This window comes from Balaenoptera borealis, assembly GCF_965194805.1.
Source record: "Balaenoptera borealis genome assembly, chromosome: X".
NCBI lineage: Eukaryota > Metazoa > Chordata > Mammalia > Artiodactyla > Balaenopteridae > Balaenoptera > Balaenoptera borealis.
Window position 1 is genome coordinate 105,439,630 of NC_138881.1, and position 18,494 is coordinate 105,458,123.

Sequence of the window (18,494 nt, forward strand, 5' to 3'; positions counted from 1 at the left end):
TCTTTTCTTTTCTTTTTTTTTTTTTTTTTTACTAATCTCCTATATATCTTGGCTCCTCCGTTACCTCTTCGGAACAGTCCCTCAGAACTATCTGATAGTCTCTAACCCAGGCTTAAGTCTCGAGTAAGTCCACCAAATAAAATATGATTATCAACTTTTAGGTTGTGCCTTTTTTTTTCAGTCAACAATATGAAACCTAAAACTATAAAATTCTTAGAAGAAAACATACAATAAGTCTTCAAGATCTCAGATTTGGCAGTGGATTCTTAAATATGACACCAAGTGCATGAATAACAAAGGAAAAATAATAGATGTATTAGTCAGGGTTCTCCAGAGAAACAGAAACAATAGGATATAAAAGGAGATTTATAATGAGGAATTGGCTCACACAATTATGGAGTTTGAGAAATCCCATGATCTGTCACCTGCAAGCTGAAGACCCAGGAAAGCCAGTGGTTTAATTCAGTCCTAGTCCAAAAGCCTAAGAACCAGGGAGCTAATGATGTAGATCCCAGAGGGCAGGAGAAGATGAGGTGAGATGTCCCAGCCTGTGATAGTTAATTTTATGTGTCAACTTGCCTGGACTAAGGGACTCCCAGAAAGCTGATAAAACTTTATTTCTGAGTGTGTCCATGAGGATGTTTCTGGAAGAGATTGTCATTTGAATCAGTAGTCTGAATAAAGAAGATTGCCCTCAGCAATGATTGTGGGCATCATCCAATCTGTTGATGATCTGAATAGAATAGAAAAGTGGAGGAAGGCAAATTTGCTGTCTTTGTTTGAATATATATATATATATGTTGTTTTTCGGAAGACAGTATATATATATGATCAAAGGATAGATAGATGATAGATAGATAGATAGATAGATAGATAGATAGATAGATAGATAGATAGATATAGATCCCCCTCAGTGTCCCTGGGGGATTGGTTCCAAGACCCACCATGGATATAAAAATGTGCAGGGACCCTGAGGGTCCCATAGTCGGCCCTCTGTATCCACAGTTTCACATCCACAGATTCAGTCAACCACAGATTGGGTAGTACTGTATTTACTATTGAAAAAAATCCATGTGTAAGTGGATCTGTGCAATTGAAAGCTGTATCGTTCAAGGATCAACTATATATATTATATATCCTATTGGTTCTGTTCCTCTAGAGAACCCTGACAAACAGATTTTGGTACAAAAACTGGTTCTGGAACAGAATTTTAAGGATGAGTTTCTCTGATTTGGTTTCTGGAATTGGGTCTCTAATCTGATTAGATTGAAAAACACTAATGAGTCTGTTTCCGGTAGAAAAGAGAACACTGATAGTCCATGGAGTGCACTGTTTATAGAATTCACAATCTATCTTCATTGGATACTCCTAATCAACCAAAGAAGCAAAGAGCTAAGTGACTCTATATATGATACTTTTGAACATTTTTGGAAACACAAGGAATATAATGACATTGGTTGGTTGCTCCTAATGTCTCTGGACAAAGTGGTGAAGGAAAAGAATGAGCTCAGGGATTCTAATTCTCAGCTCAAATACTACATAAATGATCTAAGAGCATCTATGTGTGCCCTGAAGAAGACCCTTATCTCCTGTAGCTTGCTGGGCTGAAATTGCTGAAGATGAAATGCAGAAACTCATCCTGTGATTGAATTAAATGCAAGTTGAACTCAGTCCTGCAAAGTGTCTACTGTTAAAGGGAAAACATTGATTGGCAAAGAATGAGATCCTATTGATTGAGATGGGGAAGTGTGGGAAGAGCCTGATGGAGCTGGAGACATTGAGCCCCTAAATTCTGCTGAGCCTTCTTTGCCAGTGGAAGTATCCTCCCTACCTGAAATGGCAGTGGCATCTCCAGCCCCAGTGATAGTGGCCTCCCCACCCACAGTGGTATAGCCTCCTTTCTACTTCCCTCTGAGAGGGTTAAACCTGCATTTCCTGAGGAAATGTTAATGGCCTCCTCTAAGGCAGTTGCCATGCAAGACAATACTGGTTCTTCTCAGGATTTACCCCCACCATCCCTCTTTGCTTCTGAACTTATAATTAGACTCAAGTTCCAGAAGGTCCCTAATGGTTAGGAACATAGTGTGACCCATGAGTGATACCTTCCAAAAGAAATACTTGAATTTTCTAATTTATACAGAAAGAAATCCAGGAACATGTGTGGGAAGGGATATCCTACACTAAGGGTGTAGGATAGTGTTGGAAGGAACATAAAGTTTGATCAGGCTGAATTTACCGATATGGGATCACTAAGCAGAGATTTTTGCATTTAATGTTGCAGCTCCAGGAGTTAGAAAGGGCTTTGTATGTTTGGTTGGTTGGCTGAATCATGGATCAAAAGATGGCCTATGAGTGAATTGGAAATGCCTGACCTCCTTCGGTTTAATGTAGAGGAAGAGATTCAGAGACTTAAGAGTCTTTTAATACATCTTTGTTGGTTGATATGTAGACAGCTTGGTGCTAACAGTTGATGACTAAAGCTAACCACAGAGAATAATTCAAATTCAAATTCTCCCCTCCTCCTGAAATAAATTATATATGGCATAAGGTAAAATATAAGTGTTTGTATAAATGGGCAATTTATTTCACCTTATTGCATCATAACAACTTCTTTCAACTCCTTGTAACTGTTTATGTACAGGTATGATTTTTCAAATGCTCTCCTTTTGGGCATGGACTATATTGTGACTTTATTTGTAATCATAGTGCATAGAAAAGTGTTTTTCACATGGTAGATGCTTAATAAATATTTGTTTAGTAAAATAACTGAATACTGTAACTTCAGAAATGGTACGCGCATTTCAAGTTTAACTGAAGTTTTTTACAAATATTTTGTGTAAATATTTATCTTTAAGCAAAGTGAATTAATAAAAAATCCAGCTTTTCCAAATCTCTGGGGAGATGTTGAAAATGTTTTCTATTTTTTCAATGTGTAAATTAAGTTTTCTTTAGATTGAAGTTTTTTGACCAAGGCTAAATATTACTTCATAACAGAAAGCAAAGAATGACTAAGCACCTGAATAATTCAACCACATATTCAAGGCTTCTTAACATTTACAGTTATAGATCTCTTGAATAAAGCACCCAACTTCTTCTACATATTATATCTGCTCAAGAGGGCAACATAATTGGAACTCATGTATACTTATTTGAAGAACCCTAAGCCGGGAAGGAATTAGATTGTGGCAGTAGAGGTTGTTTACTATAAACCAATGGCTTAATCCCTTGTCCTTAAATGAGTATCCTAAAGTTTTTTGTTTTTTGGGTTTTTTTTTTGCATATGAAGAGGTAACAATTCCATAAATTTGCAGCAGTGCATCAGTCTTTCTGCCACACTTTCTTGTTGTCAATGTTTAATGTGTGATCCACCCAAACATCAATCCTCTACTGCACTTCCATGCCTAATGTGCATGTACGTCTCTGCCTGAGCTCTTCACTCTTCTACTTTCAAAAACGTTTTACTGCACTCTCTGGAACTGGCACTTCATAATCATCAAATTCTTCTGTATTCTTAACAGAATTTGGAATGTTTTTTCAACTAGGCCCTATGTCTCAAAAAACTCCTTTCTCTTTCTTGACATCATGTCTGTCCATTTTTATTTATTTATTTTTCTTTTTCTCCCATAGATCTGACTGCTCCTTCTCAGTCTCCTTTCTAGGCTCCATAATCTTTTTCTGATCATTTGATATCAGAGAATTCCAAACTTCTCATCTGAGTTTGACTCATTTATCCATCTATCTATCCATCCATCCATATAAATAATTTGATATATTTTTCCAGATTTAGATCCCCGATATGAGCTTAAGATTCATATATCCAGTCATCTGACAGATATATCCAATTGGCTAGCTCAGTGGAAGCTCAAACTCAACATGTCCAAGGTAAAACTCATTATTTTCCTCAATAAATGTGTTCTTTCAGTGTTCCATCCAGTTGCACAGACCAGAAAACTAGGAATCATCCTTAATACCTCCCATTCACTCATATCCCATACTTAATCCATCATCAAATTCAACAGATTTTACCCATCCACTCTTCTCCATGCCCTGCATTCTGGTCCAATATACCATCTTCTCTAGCCTACAATACTGTAATAGTTAAATAAATGACCTATTTTCTTTCCATTCTGCTCCCTCCCACCCCCCACCCCCAAACAGTTCTCTGCACTGCAGCCCGACTGATATTTCAAAACACACATCTAATCATATAATCCTTGGACAGGCACTATAGAAAGCCTTGGACAGATTTTACTAACCAAAAGCCATTCTTTCTTCCTTCTAGATGGACCCCAACATTGTCCACCCTTCTCTAAGAGATCATTTCATTCAGGGAAGGTTTGGCCCCTTTCCAGATAGAGTGGGTGAATCTTGATTACTCTAACTCAGTTATCGTGGTTTTATTTCCGTGGTCAAGTAACTGTTTTAGGAATGGGAATGTGATGCATTTCTGTGCAATGAGGTATGAGAGAACGCATGCTGAGCATCTTCTGAGAAGGTTTTACTCTTACAAAAGATTCTGAGACAAGAATGTTCACTGTTCTTCCTCTGAATACTGACATTAGCAAATGCTGCCTAGAACTATATCAGTAATTTATGACCATTGGAGTATTTAGTCTAGGAAGACAAGCCAACAAACATTGGAGGGGTGAAAAACAAAAGGAATCTCTCTTCTTGATTAGTTTGTTAAGTCAGTGAATTAACTAACTCTGAAATCCCTCTATCTCTGGACTTCTTATGAATAAATATCTTTACAGCTTAGTATATGTCTGGTTAGATTTCCTGCTAGCTATAGCTAAAAGCATCCTAACTGGTATACAGATATTTGCTTAAAAACTATCAGTGGCTTCTAAATTACTCTGAGGACAAAATCAAAATCCTTAATGTGGCCTATAATGGCCTGCATAGTCCAGCTACTTCTTTATTCCACAGATTCATCTAAGGTAACTCTGCTTCAGTGTGGTTTCTTGTCTTCTTCGAATTTGTCACATTTTCTGTGTTTTCCTGCCATACGGCCTGTATTAGTTTGCTTGGGCTGTCATAACAAAATACCACAGACTGGGTAGCTTAAAAAACAGAAATTTATTTCTCTTAATTCTGGAGACTGGAGGTCCAAGATCAAGGTGTCAGCAATTTTGGTTTCCCCTGAGAACCTTCTCCTTGGCTTGTGGATGCCTTCTCACTGTGTCCTCACATGGTCTTTCCTTTGTGCGCACACGCCCCTGGTGTCTCTCATGTTTCCTAATCTCCTCTTCTTATAAGAACACCAGTTGGACTGGATTAGGGCACACCCTGGCGGGGAGAGCTCATTTTAATTTAATCACCTCTATCTTCAAATACACTCACATTCTGAAGTATTTAGTTTAGGACTTCTATATATGGATCTGAGGGAAATATTTCCATTCATAATAAGGCCATCGTAATTGTTAATTCCTCTGTCTGGAATACTTTTTCTATCTCCACACTCCCCACCTCCTCACATCTCCCCACACTCAAATTTTCTAGTTTTCTGGTTGAGTCCCACTCATGCTTTATATGCTAGATTAAATAATTTTCTATGAGAATCTTTTCCTAACACCAGATTTCCAAGTCCAGTTTATATTTATAGATTCATTCATATAATGATTTGTTATTATATGTATATGCTACTTCATAATCAGTAACATGAAAGCAAGGGCCATGTTCATTTTGGCTCATCAAAGTGTTTGTAGTTCTTAACATAATAAATGGAATACAATACATGCGCAATAAATAATTTTGAATGAATGTATGCTGAATGAATACTATATCACATAATCAGAAAATATAAATACTATTTTCCAGTGTTAGTTTCTTATTCATATCTGTATCCTCATTATCCAGTACAGTGAGTAGAACATAATAGGTGTTGAATTCATGTTTTCTCTGAAGGAATGAATGAATGAGTGAACGGCTGTCTGTCTTGTGCTTTAGGTAAATATAATGCAGCTTGATGACATGATAGAAACAGTATAAAAAAATTGGAATTCAAATGTAGTCTCCAGATTTATTTAGGCCTTCTTCTCACTTGTTTTCTACAGTACTTACTGCTCTTATGCACAGCACTGGATTCAGCTTTTCTATCTCCACACCATTTCAACTTCATATCATGACTCTTGTTCCCTACCTAGATCCTGAATTTGATACGTCTATTTGGTACTGACCACACATTGATGTTCAATAGTCCTCAAAGACACACTTCTTATTTTCCTATGTCTGATTTCATGTACCACAGCTAAGATGTAAGATGGTTTCACACCCATCATATATAACCTTCTATAACCTCAGAGGCTCATAAAGGCCACATTTTTCCTCAGATTTGATCATTTCTCACATAGAAAGAGGATTGAACAAAATGAAGGTACTTCATTACCCAAAACATATAAAAAGTAAGCATAACATTTATTTATTTACATGAATAAAAGAGCTGTCTTAGCTTTTCAGAAAAAAAGAATTGTGTGTGTGTGTGTGTGTGTATGTGTGTGTGTGGAGAGAGAGGGAGAGAGAGAGTGCTCTATCTCCAGTAAATACCTTTAATAATGAAATTCTTCTGATGTGTTTGAAATATAAAAAAGAGTACAATTACATATGCTACCTCAAATTAAACCGAAAGTTTTAACATCCTCTCTTATGAACAATTATATAGATAAATGGGAGGAAATAATGAAAAAATGGCTCTACAAATTAATAATGAATAATTGACAGAAATGACTGAATGAACACATTTTAAGAGTTCTGCTATACGTATATCAAAAAGATAAAGACAAACGATGGGCATATTTAATTCAGCAAATGTCAGCCTGAAATTATATCTGTATTATTCAGAGAAAAGTTTAAATCATATAAATAAACCCTTCAAAGTGAATCAGTGAAAAATAGATATAAAGGAAGAGATCATCATTTCATCTAAAAGTCTAAAAGAGTGATTAGTGCAGATTTCTGCATTGTTTCCTGGCATAAGGTCAGTGCTTTCAATCATGTCTCTTTCTGATTTGTTATACAATACAAATGTCCTTCAAGTGAGAGGGAATATATACTTTTAGACCAGAGACTCACTGATTATCATTCCCATGTTAAGTTCCTAATGATGCTGGTACAATCTAACCCGAAGATTTATGACATAGGAATTTGGAACTTTAGGTCATAGCTTAAGATGGGTTTTTTCATATATGTGGTCTGTCTAATTTATGCATTTACATTTGAGTTTGTCTAGCATTTCCTCAATTCATTTGTTTCCTAGTCATAAAAATATAATTCCGAATACACACATTCAAGTTTAACTAAAAAAGATTCAACATAGGATGAAGGGAGTAAATAAATAACACTGTATTCATTATCTGTTGCTGCAATACCCCAAAATTTAGTGGCTTAAAACAGCATTTATTATCTCTCAGTTTTTTGTGGCTCAGGCATAGCTTAGCTGGTTCTTGCAGCTCAGGGCTGCTCACAAAGCTTTAATCAGGGCATCTGCTGTGGCTGCAGTCATGGCTATCGGCAGGCCTCAGGTCCTTGCACTCTGTTGACCAGAGATATCAGTTCCTGGCCAGTTTTTATATGGCTACACACCACATGGCAGCTTGCTTCTGAGAGAGACCAACAGAAGGAGAGAGAGAAAGTCTGAAGCTATATTCCTTTCCTAACCAAATCTCAGAAGTGACATCTCATTGCTTCTGCCATATTATTTTTATTACAAGCTATTCAATAAGTCCAGCCAACATTCAAGGGAAGGAAATTGCACAAGTGTGTAAATTTCTGGATGTAAGGAACACTGGGACCCACCTTAGAGATCATCTACCACAGATACCACAGAAAAGCAGAACAGGAGAAGACTGGGGTAAAAGGTTGAATTATAGAACTAGCTATATCACTTTAGATAAAGCATCTTTTTGGTTTCAAAATATAAAATATGGTCATAAAAACCTCTGCACAATTATTTGACTTCTGACCAGTATTCAGAAAATTATATCAACAGTGACTGGATAGCTATTCTTCTTTGTCAAGGGTCAGGAAGCTATGGCCTTCAGCCCTGTTTTTGGAAATAAAATTTTATTGGAATAGCATCATGCCTATTTACATATTGCCTATGGCTGGTTTTGGAATGCAACAACAGAGATGAGCAGTTGCTACTATGACCTATGACTTGCAAAGACTGAAATGTTTACTATCTGGTCCTTTAAGAAAATGTTGCAGGACCATGTCAATGATAATAATTATAGGTCTCTACAAAAAGCCAAGATTTTGTGGAGGGATTTTTCCTTATAGTACAGGCTCAGTTCTCACCATTTCACATCTAGTAAGCAACTATCTAGATAAGTCAGTCTCAATTAGATATTACCCAATGCAGGAAGCTTTTCCTAACCACTAAGCATGAGTTAGATGGCTTTCTCTGTGCTGCTGTGGTACTATGTGCATATATCTGAATATTGCATACTAGACTGTATCTTTTTTTATTGAGATAAAATTCACCATTTTCACCAATTTAAAGTGTACAGTTCAGTGATTTTAAGTACACTCACAATGTTATACAACCATCACCAGTACCTAATTCTAGAACTTTTTCATAACCACAAAAAGGAATCCAGTAGCCATTAAGTAGTCATTCCCCATTCTCCTCTCCTCACAACCTCTGGCAATCTCCTTTCTATCTTTATGGATTTGCGTCTTCTGGACATTTCATATAAACGTAATCATACAATATATGGTGGGGAATGCTTTCACCTCTCAACCAGGCAGTTTAAAACTCTGCCCTTGATGGGACTTCCCTGGCAGTCCAGTGGTTAACACACCTCACTTGCATTGCAGGGAGCTCAGGTTCAAGCCCTGGTCAGGGAACTAGGATGCCACATGCCACGTGGCAAGGCCAAAAAAAAAAAACTCTGCCCTTGCAATATATACATATATAAAATCACTACATTCATTGTACATCTTAAATTTACAAAATTTTATGTCAATTATATCTTAATAAAGCTGAAAAAAACCCTCTGCCTTAGCCTTCACTTCCTGCTTGTGCTGACCCTAGAGATCATCCAGAGGTGAGAGCTTAGGCCTTTCTTAGGTTTACTCTGAGCATGTGCCCAGCCCTGTTCATGAGTGTTACCTTCTAGATTTTCATCTCATTCTCCATTCTCTTTTCCCAAGCCTTTTGGTTTGTCCATTGTTTGCCCCAACTATTATACTTTACCACTGTTGTCTGTGGCTCAGGCATTTGCCTTGAAATGCTTTTGACAAATGCCCCTTGGAAAACTACCTCCATCCTGGGAGAGTTCTTAGTTAGTAAAATAAAGGCAAGGTTTTAAATTTAGCCCTTCAGAGAGCTACAGACAGATCAAAACATGAAGCCACAAATTTTTGAGAATAAAGTCCATTTTGTGCTGTGTGATACTAGGAATCTATACTGGTAATGTGGGCTGTTGCCTTCAAAGCTGCCAGGGAGTAGGGGATGCAGTCAGGATAAATAGAAATGTCGTAAAATCTCTCTTATTAATATTCAGGTGTTTTTTGTTTGTTTGTTTTACTCAACTAAAGCATTCACCTGATTGCTGTAAATTCGTTTCTGGAGTTTTCATAAAGTTGTTTCTCAGATTTTTGCCAGTTTATTCACTATGTTTGTGGAGAGGTGGACTTTTGAGTTCCCTACAACATCACTTTTCCTGACTGAGTATATTTAATCTTAATTATTTGTTTCAATCTCTTTCTTGGGCTTCAATGCCATGAGTCCCTAGAGAACAGAGACTATATCTTGGCCATTTCTGTCTCTCCAGATACTAACAGAGCTTAGATACATAGAAAGCACTATTAAGTATCTGAATGAATAAATTAATATTTGAGTTGAAAATATATCCTATTTTATAGACAATTGCATAAATCTTCCAATTCTGGCAAAACCATTAAGGAAATGGGGGCAGGTATCACTGCTAATGCTTTTGTATGTGTGGATATCAAGGACAGAAATATGGACTCTTTCTGTGCAGCTATTTTGCATCAATGAATTAGGCTACTTATTTTTTTTTTTTCACATCTTTATTGGAGTATAATTGCTTTACATTGCTGTGTTAGTTTCTGCTGTACAACAAAGTGAATCAGCTATATGTATACATATATCCCCATATCCCCTCCCTCTTGAGCTTCCCTCCCACCCTCCCTATCCCACCCCTCTAGGTGGTCACAAAGCACCGAGCTGATCTCCCTGTGCTATGCAGCTGCTTCCCACTAGCTATCTATTTTACATTTGGTAGTGTATATATGTCAATGCCACTCTCTCACTTCGTCCCAGCTTACCCTTCCTCCTCCCTGTGTCCTCAAGTCCATTTTCTACATCTGCGTCTTTATTCCTGCCCTACCTCTAGGTTCTTCAGAACCTTTTTTTTTTTTTTTAGATTCCATATATATGTGTTAGCATACTGTATTTGTTTTTCTCTTTCTGATTTACTTCACTCTGTATGACAGACTCTAGGTCCATCCACCTCACCACAAATAACTCAATTTCGTTTCTTTTTATGGCTGAGTAATATTCCATTGTATATATGTGCCACATCTTCTTTTTTTTTTTTTTTTTTAAGCATCTTTATTGAAGTATAATTGCCTTACAATGGTGTGTTAGCTTCTGCTTTATAACAAAGTTAATCAGTTATACATATACAATATGTTCCCATATCTCTTCCCTCTTGCATCTCCCTCCCTCCCGCCCTCCCCATCCCACCCCTCTAGGTGGTCACAAAGCACCGAGCTGATCTCCCTGTGCTATGTGGCTGCTTCCCACTAGCTATCTATTTTACATTTGGTAGTGTATATATGTCCATGACACTCTCTCACCCTGTCACATCTCACCCCACCCCCTCCCCATATCCTCAAGTCCATTCTCTAGTAGGTCTGTGTCTTTATTCCCATCTTGCCACTAGGTTCTTCATGGCCTTTTTTTTTTTTTTTCCTTAGATTCCGTATATATGTGTTAGCATACCGTATTTGTTTTTCTTTTTCTGACTTACTTCACTCTGTATGACAGACTCTAACTCCATCCACCTCATTACAAATACCTCCATTTCATTTCTTTTTATGGCTGAGTAATATTCCATTGTATATATGTGCCACATCATCTTTATCCATTCATCTGTCGATGGACATTTAGGTTGCTTCCATGTCCTGGCTATTGTAAATAGAGCTGCAATGAACATTGTGGTACATGACTCTTTGAATTATGGTTTTCTCAGGGTGTATTAGGCTACTTATTCTGATCAGATTACTAAACTGGTGGATTAGAGGAAGGTTGCAGACATAACATGTTAGTATTTAGTTATACAATAGAGTCTCATAATTTGTGCCGTGTATTAAATGTAGAAATATTAACTGAAGGTAAGTACACTCAGGTAGACTTATAACTGTTGAATATCTTACAATGTATGTGTCCTTATTAAATATCAATATTAAAACTAGGGTGAGGTCACTAGTGGTGTACCACAGGTCACTATCTTCTGCATTAAAGCAAAATGTAAGGAAATCCATAAACTAGCTATTACTAGATGCTCATCAATCCTATTTTCACTTCCTAAAAAAAAATAGGAAGACTATATTTTTTTCAGTCTCCCTTGCAACTGGTTTCAGTATGTCCAAATGTGTTTTGGCCAATGAAATGTGAACATGTATGATATATGTGCTGGGCCTACCTCCTCACCATCATCATTCATGCTCTCTCTCTTCCCCTTTGGCACTTTCTAAGAAGGAAGTAAATGGGATTCATGCCTCAGATTGTAGTTGAATTGAATTATCTGTGGGGGACCTTCTTATATCTGATAGTCTACGATTTTAGGGAATGTAACCGGTAGTGTGGAGGAGCTGAGTAGTTGAGTAAGAGAGCTGACAATATTAGTCAGATTAAGCTATGAGAAATGCCCTAAAAATTTCGCTGCCTTACAGAAGCAAATATTTATTTCTCACTCGCCTTACATATCCTTTATAGGTAAGTTTTGGCTCTGCTCTAGGACCTTGTCATTCAGAGTCTCAGGTTGAAAGAACAGCCCTCATCTGAGGCATGTATGTCTTGCTGCAGAGCAAAAAGAGCAATGGTAGAACCACCCACTGTCTCTTGTCACTTCTGCTTGGATGGGCCATATATCCCTTCCACTCACATTCTGTTAGCCTAAGCAAGTCACATGAATAAGCCTGACAGCAGTATAGTAGAAATGATAATCTTCCCACCAGGACAGGCCCCAGGGAGATAGTGGTAGACCTGAATAGAGAGGCAGGGAATAATTTGAACAAATAATACAGTCTACCACAGTAACATACGATTATTCCACCCAGGACTGATTATTTTATATGTATAGTAGGCCCATGTGGTATGCTTTTATAGAGTCAGCCCTCTTTCTATTTAAATATCTCCTCTCAGTGTATCAGTGATTCCACCCTCAAGTGAATTAATTTGAATTCCTCTGCAACAGCAATGGCACAGAAGAAATGGCAATTTTGCTTGAGGAAAGCTCTCAGTTTCCATTTTCAATCCCAGATCTATAGAGTGAGAATACTTTAAGTATACTTTAAGGCAAATTCCTATTCCTGAGCCATCACAAAAGGAGAACCTCGTTTCAGATAATTAGATTTTTGATTTGCCAAACAGCTTTGTTACTGCTTAACAACTTCAAGTCCCTTTTTTTCTGGTTTAAACTAAGCTTCATACTACAGTTTTTGTTCTGTTCAATCTTGGTCTTTGTCCTATGGCTGGCTGGCTCTTTATCCAGTTCTGGTTCCTTTAACATTTGATTTTCTTTCTGTCATGTCACTAGTACTCTTTACTTAAATATATTCCTAGTGTAGCTTTATTGCTTATATAGCCTGGCCTGGCTTTTGCTTTTGTCTTCAGTTCCTCAGTTCCTACTTCATTCTGACTGAATAACTCACTCACCTGGTGACCCAACAGAACCCCCTTATTTCTCAGCTACTAGTTTAGACACTAGGTGGTGCTATGCCTTTGTTGCTGGTCTAGGTTTAATTTCCTGGAATTATATCCCTGATTCTGGCAAATGGGATGATTCTGGAGAGTATAGACTGTCAGGAGAAGGGGAAAGTCTTGGAAACCAGGGAGTAGCTGAAAATAACTTGAATATACAGGTGAAAGTGGGCATTGTAATAGAAGGAGGGCCTGGAAGAGATTAAGGGTGACGGAACTCACTGTAAATGTTGAAGTGTCATCCTTAGAGAGAATAAATGAAAACTCTGAAAGAAGGAATGAGAAAGGAATGGGTGCTCTTATAAACAAGTATAAGATGTACGGTATAACAACTGAAGGACTCCATCATGATAGCCTTACTTTTCTCTGTGGAGAAGCCTGAGAGTGAGGGATAGGTGAAGGATAAATGATTTAGCTAAATGAATATTATTTGGAATAGCAACTTTAGGAATTGCTTAAGGTGCTATCTTAAGCCAGACATATATTAGGGATATAGAGCATTAACCAGTGATTAAGTCATATTTTAGGATGAAGAAACAAATCACAGAAAGCAGAAAGTCTCCACCATCAATGTATACAATATTTTTTGTACAATGAAACCTAAGTTAGGGCAGTGGGTTTATTTTGTGTATTTAAAGTTTACCTAATGTTAATCCTATAATATTCCCTGGTTTGTCTATTTATTTTTAAACCCTGGCTGTGCAAGGAAATGGAAATCTGAGAACAATTTCCATGGCATTTTTAACATCCTGAAGCAAAAGACAACCATTTAAATGAATGGAAGGTGTACAACTTCACAGCTGGAAGCTGGATTTGACAGCGAGTACCAGTGATAGACTATTTCCTGTGGAGGATATCACAAAGTAATACAGTAACAGTCGAAACAACACTCTTTCTAACACATTGTACTGGCTTCATTTATCTGTTCAATGAATAGGAAATCTACTTAATCCACAGTGCCAAGAAATGCTATTTCTTTCACCTCAAATGCATTTTTTCACATTGCCTTCGTGATAATGGAGAAAAAAGTGTTATAAACAAAAAGAATGTCTTTTATTCCACAGAATGCTTAATTCATGCAGTGAAGCTACTAGCCGAGGTTTCTGTTTGGTTTTTAAGAAATGCAATAATTTAAAATTCATGTCAACAATGGGGCATTTAGAAAAAAGATTTATAATCTCAATGATTAAATCTATACACTAGATAGTTTTATATGAAATATGAAAATGTAGGGAAATATGGAAAATGTTTGGTGTAGTAAAATCATAATAAGTAAGGTACTTTCATGTGATGACAAACATTATAATGAATTTTTTCTGTTCCTCCCAGATTTAGGATGTTAGTAGAACCTTTTGTGTGAAGTGCAAAGTTTTATTTCATTTTCAAATTTCTATTGTCCTCTGCAAAGCCATTGGTACAGTATTCTCTAAAGCTGTTTGATGTCAAAAGTAAGAAAAATAATAAGCTAGAATGATGTAAAAACTGGGAATATAATAATACAAAGAAGTGCTAATCTGGATCCTTGGTTTGGGAGAGAGTGATAAGGGGATAAGCATTGTTACAGTTTTAATGTCACCATAATGTCTCATCATCACACCACATAGCATGGTTATCCATGTTTTGTCAGATACATTACACGATCCAACCATTTGTGTGCATCAAGATTATATAGGACATTAAGTAAAAGAGCAGAAGTGGATGATAACATTTTCATAGTGAATTCAGCATTATATATACTCTTTTCAAAATCAAGGGCAACTCATAGTCTAAGAGATGCACCAAACATTTTAAAAGACGGAAGGTCATGGATGCAACTAGAAGCTATCGATTTTCACTGGAACTGATAAAATTTTTATTCACTTGGTGCTTTTACAAACTACTAGGCAATATGCATAAATTAGTAGAAAAACATGCTAGTTCTATAAAATAAAAAATAACTATCCCTCATGTCCAGAAAAGAGAAATAATTTACTTGTAGTAAAGTGTGGTCATGGGGCTAGATCTACACTGGAAATTTCTCCCTGACATATTTGTCTTTGATTGATGGTTGTGGAATGCCAACCTATTTAAACACGTATGCACCTACACACTCAATCAAAATTTTGGACATGAATTGATTATTCTTTGACTTTGCTACTTTACTCAGAGGATAAGGTGGTTATCAGAACACTTGCTCACAACTCCCGGATTACTGATATTAGCATTTTGTAAGTTTAGGCAAAAATACATTGTATAGTTTAGATATTTACAAAATAGAGAATTATCTGTCGCCTATAAAAGTCTCAACTAGGGAAAAGACAGATGATACATATATGAAAGGTAGTTAGTAGGAAAGCCTTTAGTAAATTATAAGAACAATAACAATTTTATAGGTGGACTCCTTTCAAGTACAGATGTGCTCTGGAAAAGTGCTTAAAAACACTTTTTAAAAATCTCACAGGATTCCTATTGGAAATTAAGAGGTAAAGAGGGATTGGACAGATTATTATCTAAGGAAACTGTGTGGTAAGGTATTTTGAAAGTGAGTTAACCCATTGGAATGTGAAATATTACCCTTTTTAAATGAAGCTTTAGATTTTTTTTTTCACCAACTAGTATTAATGTTTGGGACTGTCATAATGGTAACATTTGAAAAGGGCTTTGTTCAAAAGGGAAAAAAATTAACAAGGCTTTGATGGTAAATATCCACAGTTCTCTATGTAGATTAGATTATTAGCAATAACATGCCACTCATGTTTTTGCCTCACAAACTTTGCACTCACTCTTCCCACTGCTAGAAATAGTCTTCCCTCAAATATCTATATGAAGCTCCCTCTAATTTTATTCATGTCTCTGCTCAAATGTCCCGTTATCAGAGAAAACTTCTCAGACAGCATATATGTGTGTGTATATATATATATGTGTATATATATATATATATCATACATATACATAAATATATACTATCCTCATCTCTCTACCTGTAGTTATAGATATCTTTGACTCTAATTCAGCACCAAAGGATTTATTCTAGCCTTTCATCTTGCTTATTGGATCTTTCTCAGACTCTCATTATCTACAATATATTTGTTTATTTGTACATCCATAGTGTAGTTATAAGAAGTTTCATAATCATATGCTGATACCCCTGTGGGGTGAGGGGGACAGAGGACAACTAAAGTACATTATGTTTACAACTCCTTTTGTCTTTAGCTTTTTCATTATTCAATCAAAACTGAAGAGTCCATCTCTCCTGCAAGTTCCCTTGCACAACCCTTTGTAATTAACTGCTCTTCCAACCCCAGACCATGGCTGCCACTGATCTGTGTTCCATCAGTATAGGTTTACCTTTAAAAAAATGACATACAAATAGAATCATATAATATGTAACTTTTTGACTGACTTCTTTCACTAAGCAAAATACATATGAGAGTCACTGATGTTGCTGTATCAACAGTTCATTCCTGTTTATTGCTGAGTCATATTCCATTGTATGGATGCCTGACAATATGGACATCTATTCAGAGTTTGAAGGACATTTGAGATGTTTCAAGTTTTTGGCAAATATGAGTAAAATGGCTATATGCAATTACATAAAACCTTCATGTGAACATAAATTTTCATTTCTCCTGTGTAACTGCTGAGGAGTGGGATGCTTGGGTCATATGGCAAATATATGATTACCTTTATTAGAAACTGCCAAACTAGGATTGGAACCAAGATGGCGGAGTAGAAGGACGTGCTCTCACTCCCTCTTGCGAGAGCACCAGGATCGCAACTAGCTGCTGGACAGTCATCAACAGGAAGACACTGGAACTCACCAAAAAAGATACCCCACGTCCAAGGATAAAGGAGAAGCCACAGTGAGAAGGTAAGAGGGGCATAATCAGAGTAAAATCAAGTCCCATAACTGCTGGATGGGTGACTCACAGACTGGAGAACACTTATACCAGAGAAGTTCACCCACTGGAGTGAAGGTTCTGAGCCCTACGTCAGGCTTCCCAACCTCGGGATCCGGCAACGAGAGGAGGAATTCCTAGAGAATCAAACTTTGAAGGCCACTGGGATTTGATTGCAGGTCTTCGACCGAACTGGGGGAAACAGAGACTCCACTCTTGGAGGGTACACACAAAGTGGTGTGCGCATCGGGACCCAGGGGAAGGAGCAGTGACCCCAGGGGAAACTGAACCAGACCTACCTGCTAGTGTTGGAGGGTCTCCTGAGGAGGCAGGGGGTGGCTGTGGCTCACCGTGGGGACAAGGACACTGGCAGTGGAAGTTCTGGGAAGTACTCCTTGGCGTGAGCCCTCCCAGAGTCTGCCATTAGCCCCACCAGAGAGCCCAGGTAGGCTCCAGTGTTGGGTTGCCTCAGGCCAAACAACCAACAGGGAGGGAACCCAGCTCCACCCATCAGCAGTCAAGCAGATTAAAGTTTTACTGAGCTCCGCCCACCAGAGCAACAGTCAGCTCTACGCACCACCAGTCGCTCCCATCAGGAAACTTGCATAAGCCTCTTAGATAGCCTCATCCACCAGAGGGCAGACAGAAGAAGCAAGAAGAACTACAATCCTGCAGCCTGTGGAACAAAAACCACATTCACAGAAAGGTAGACAAGATGAAAAAGCAGAGGGCTGTGTACCAGATGAAGGAACAAGATAAAACCCCAGAAAAACAACTAAATGAAGTGGAGATAGGCAACCTTCCAGAAAAAGAATTCAGAATAATGATAGTGAAGATGATCCAGGACCTCAGGAAAAGAATGGAGGCAAAGATCGAGAAGATGCAAGAATTGTTTAACAAAGACCTAGAAGAATTAAAGAACAAATAAACAGAGATGAACAATACAATAACTGAAATGAAAACTACACTAGAAGGAATCAATAGCAGAATAACTGATGCAGAAGAACAAGTAAGTGACCTGGAAGACAGAATGCTGGAATTCACTGCCGCGGAACAGAATAAAGGAAAAAGAATGAAAAGAAGTGAAGACAGCCTAAGAGACCTCTGGGACAACATTAAATGCAACAACATTCACATTATAGGAGTCCCAGAAGGAAAAGAGAGAGAGAAAGGACCTGAGAAAACATTTGAAGAGATTATAGTCGAAAACTTCCCTAACATGGCAAGGGAAATAGCCACCCAAGTCCAGGAAGCGCAGAGAGTCCCGTACAGGATAAACCCAAGCAGAAACACGCTGAGACACATAGTAATCAAATTGGCAAAATTTAAAGGCAAAGAAACATTATTAAAAGCAGCAAGGGAAAAACAACAAACAACATACAAGGGAACTCCCATAAGGTTAACAGCTGATTTCTCAGCAGTAACTCTACAAGCCAGAAGGGAGTGGCATGATATACTTAAAGTGATGAAAGGGAAGAATCTACAACCGAGATTACTCTACCCGGCAAGGATCTCATTCAGATTCGATGGAGAAATCAAAAGGTTTACAGACAAGCAAAAGCTAAGAGAATTCAGCACCACCAAACCAGCTCTACAACAAATGCTAAAGGAACTTCTCTAGGCAAGAAACACAAGAGAAGAAAAGGACCTACAAAAACAAA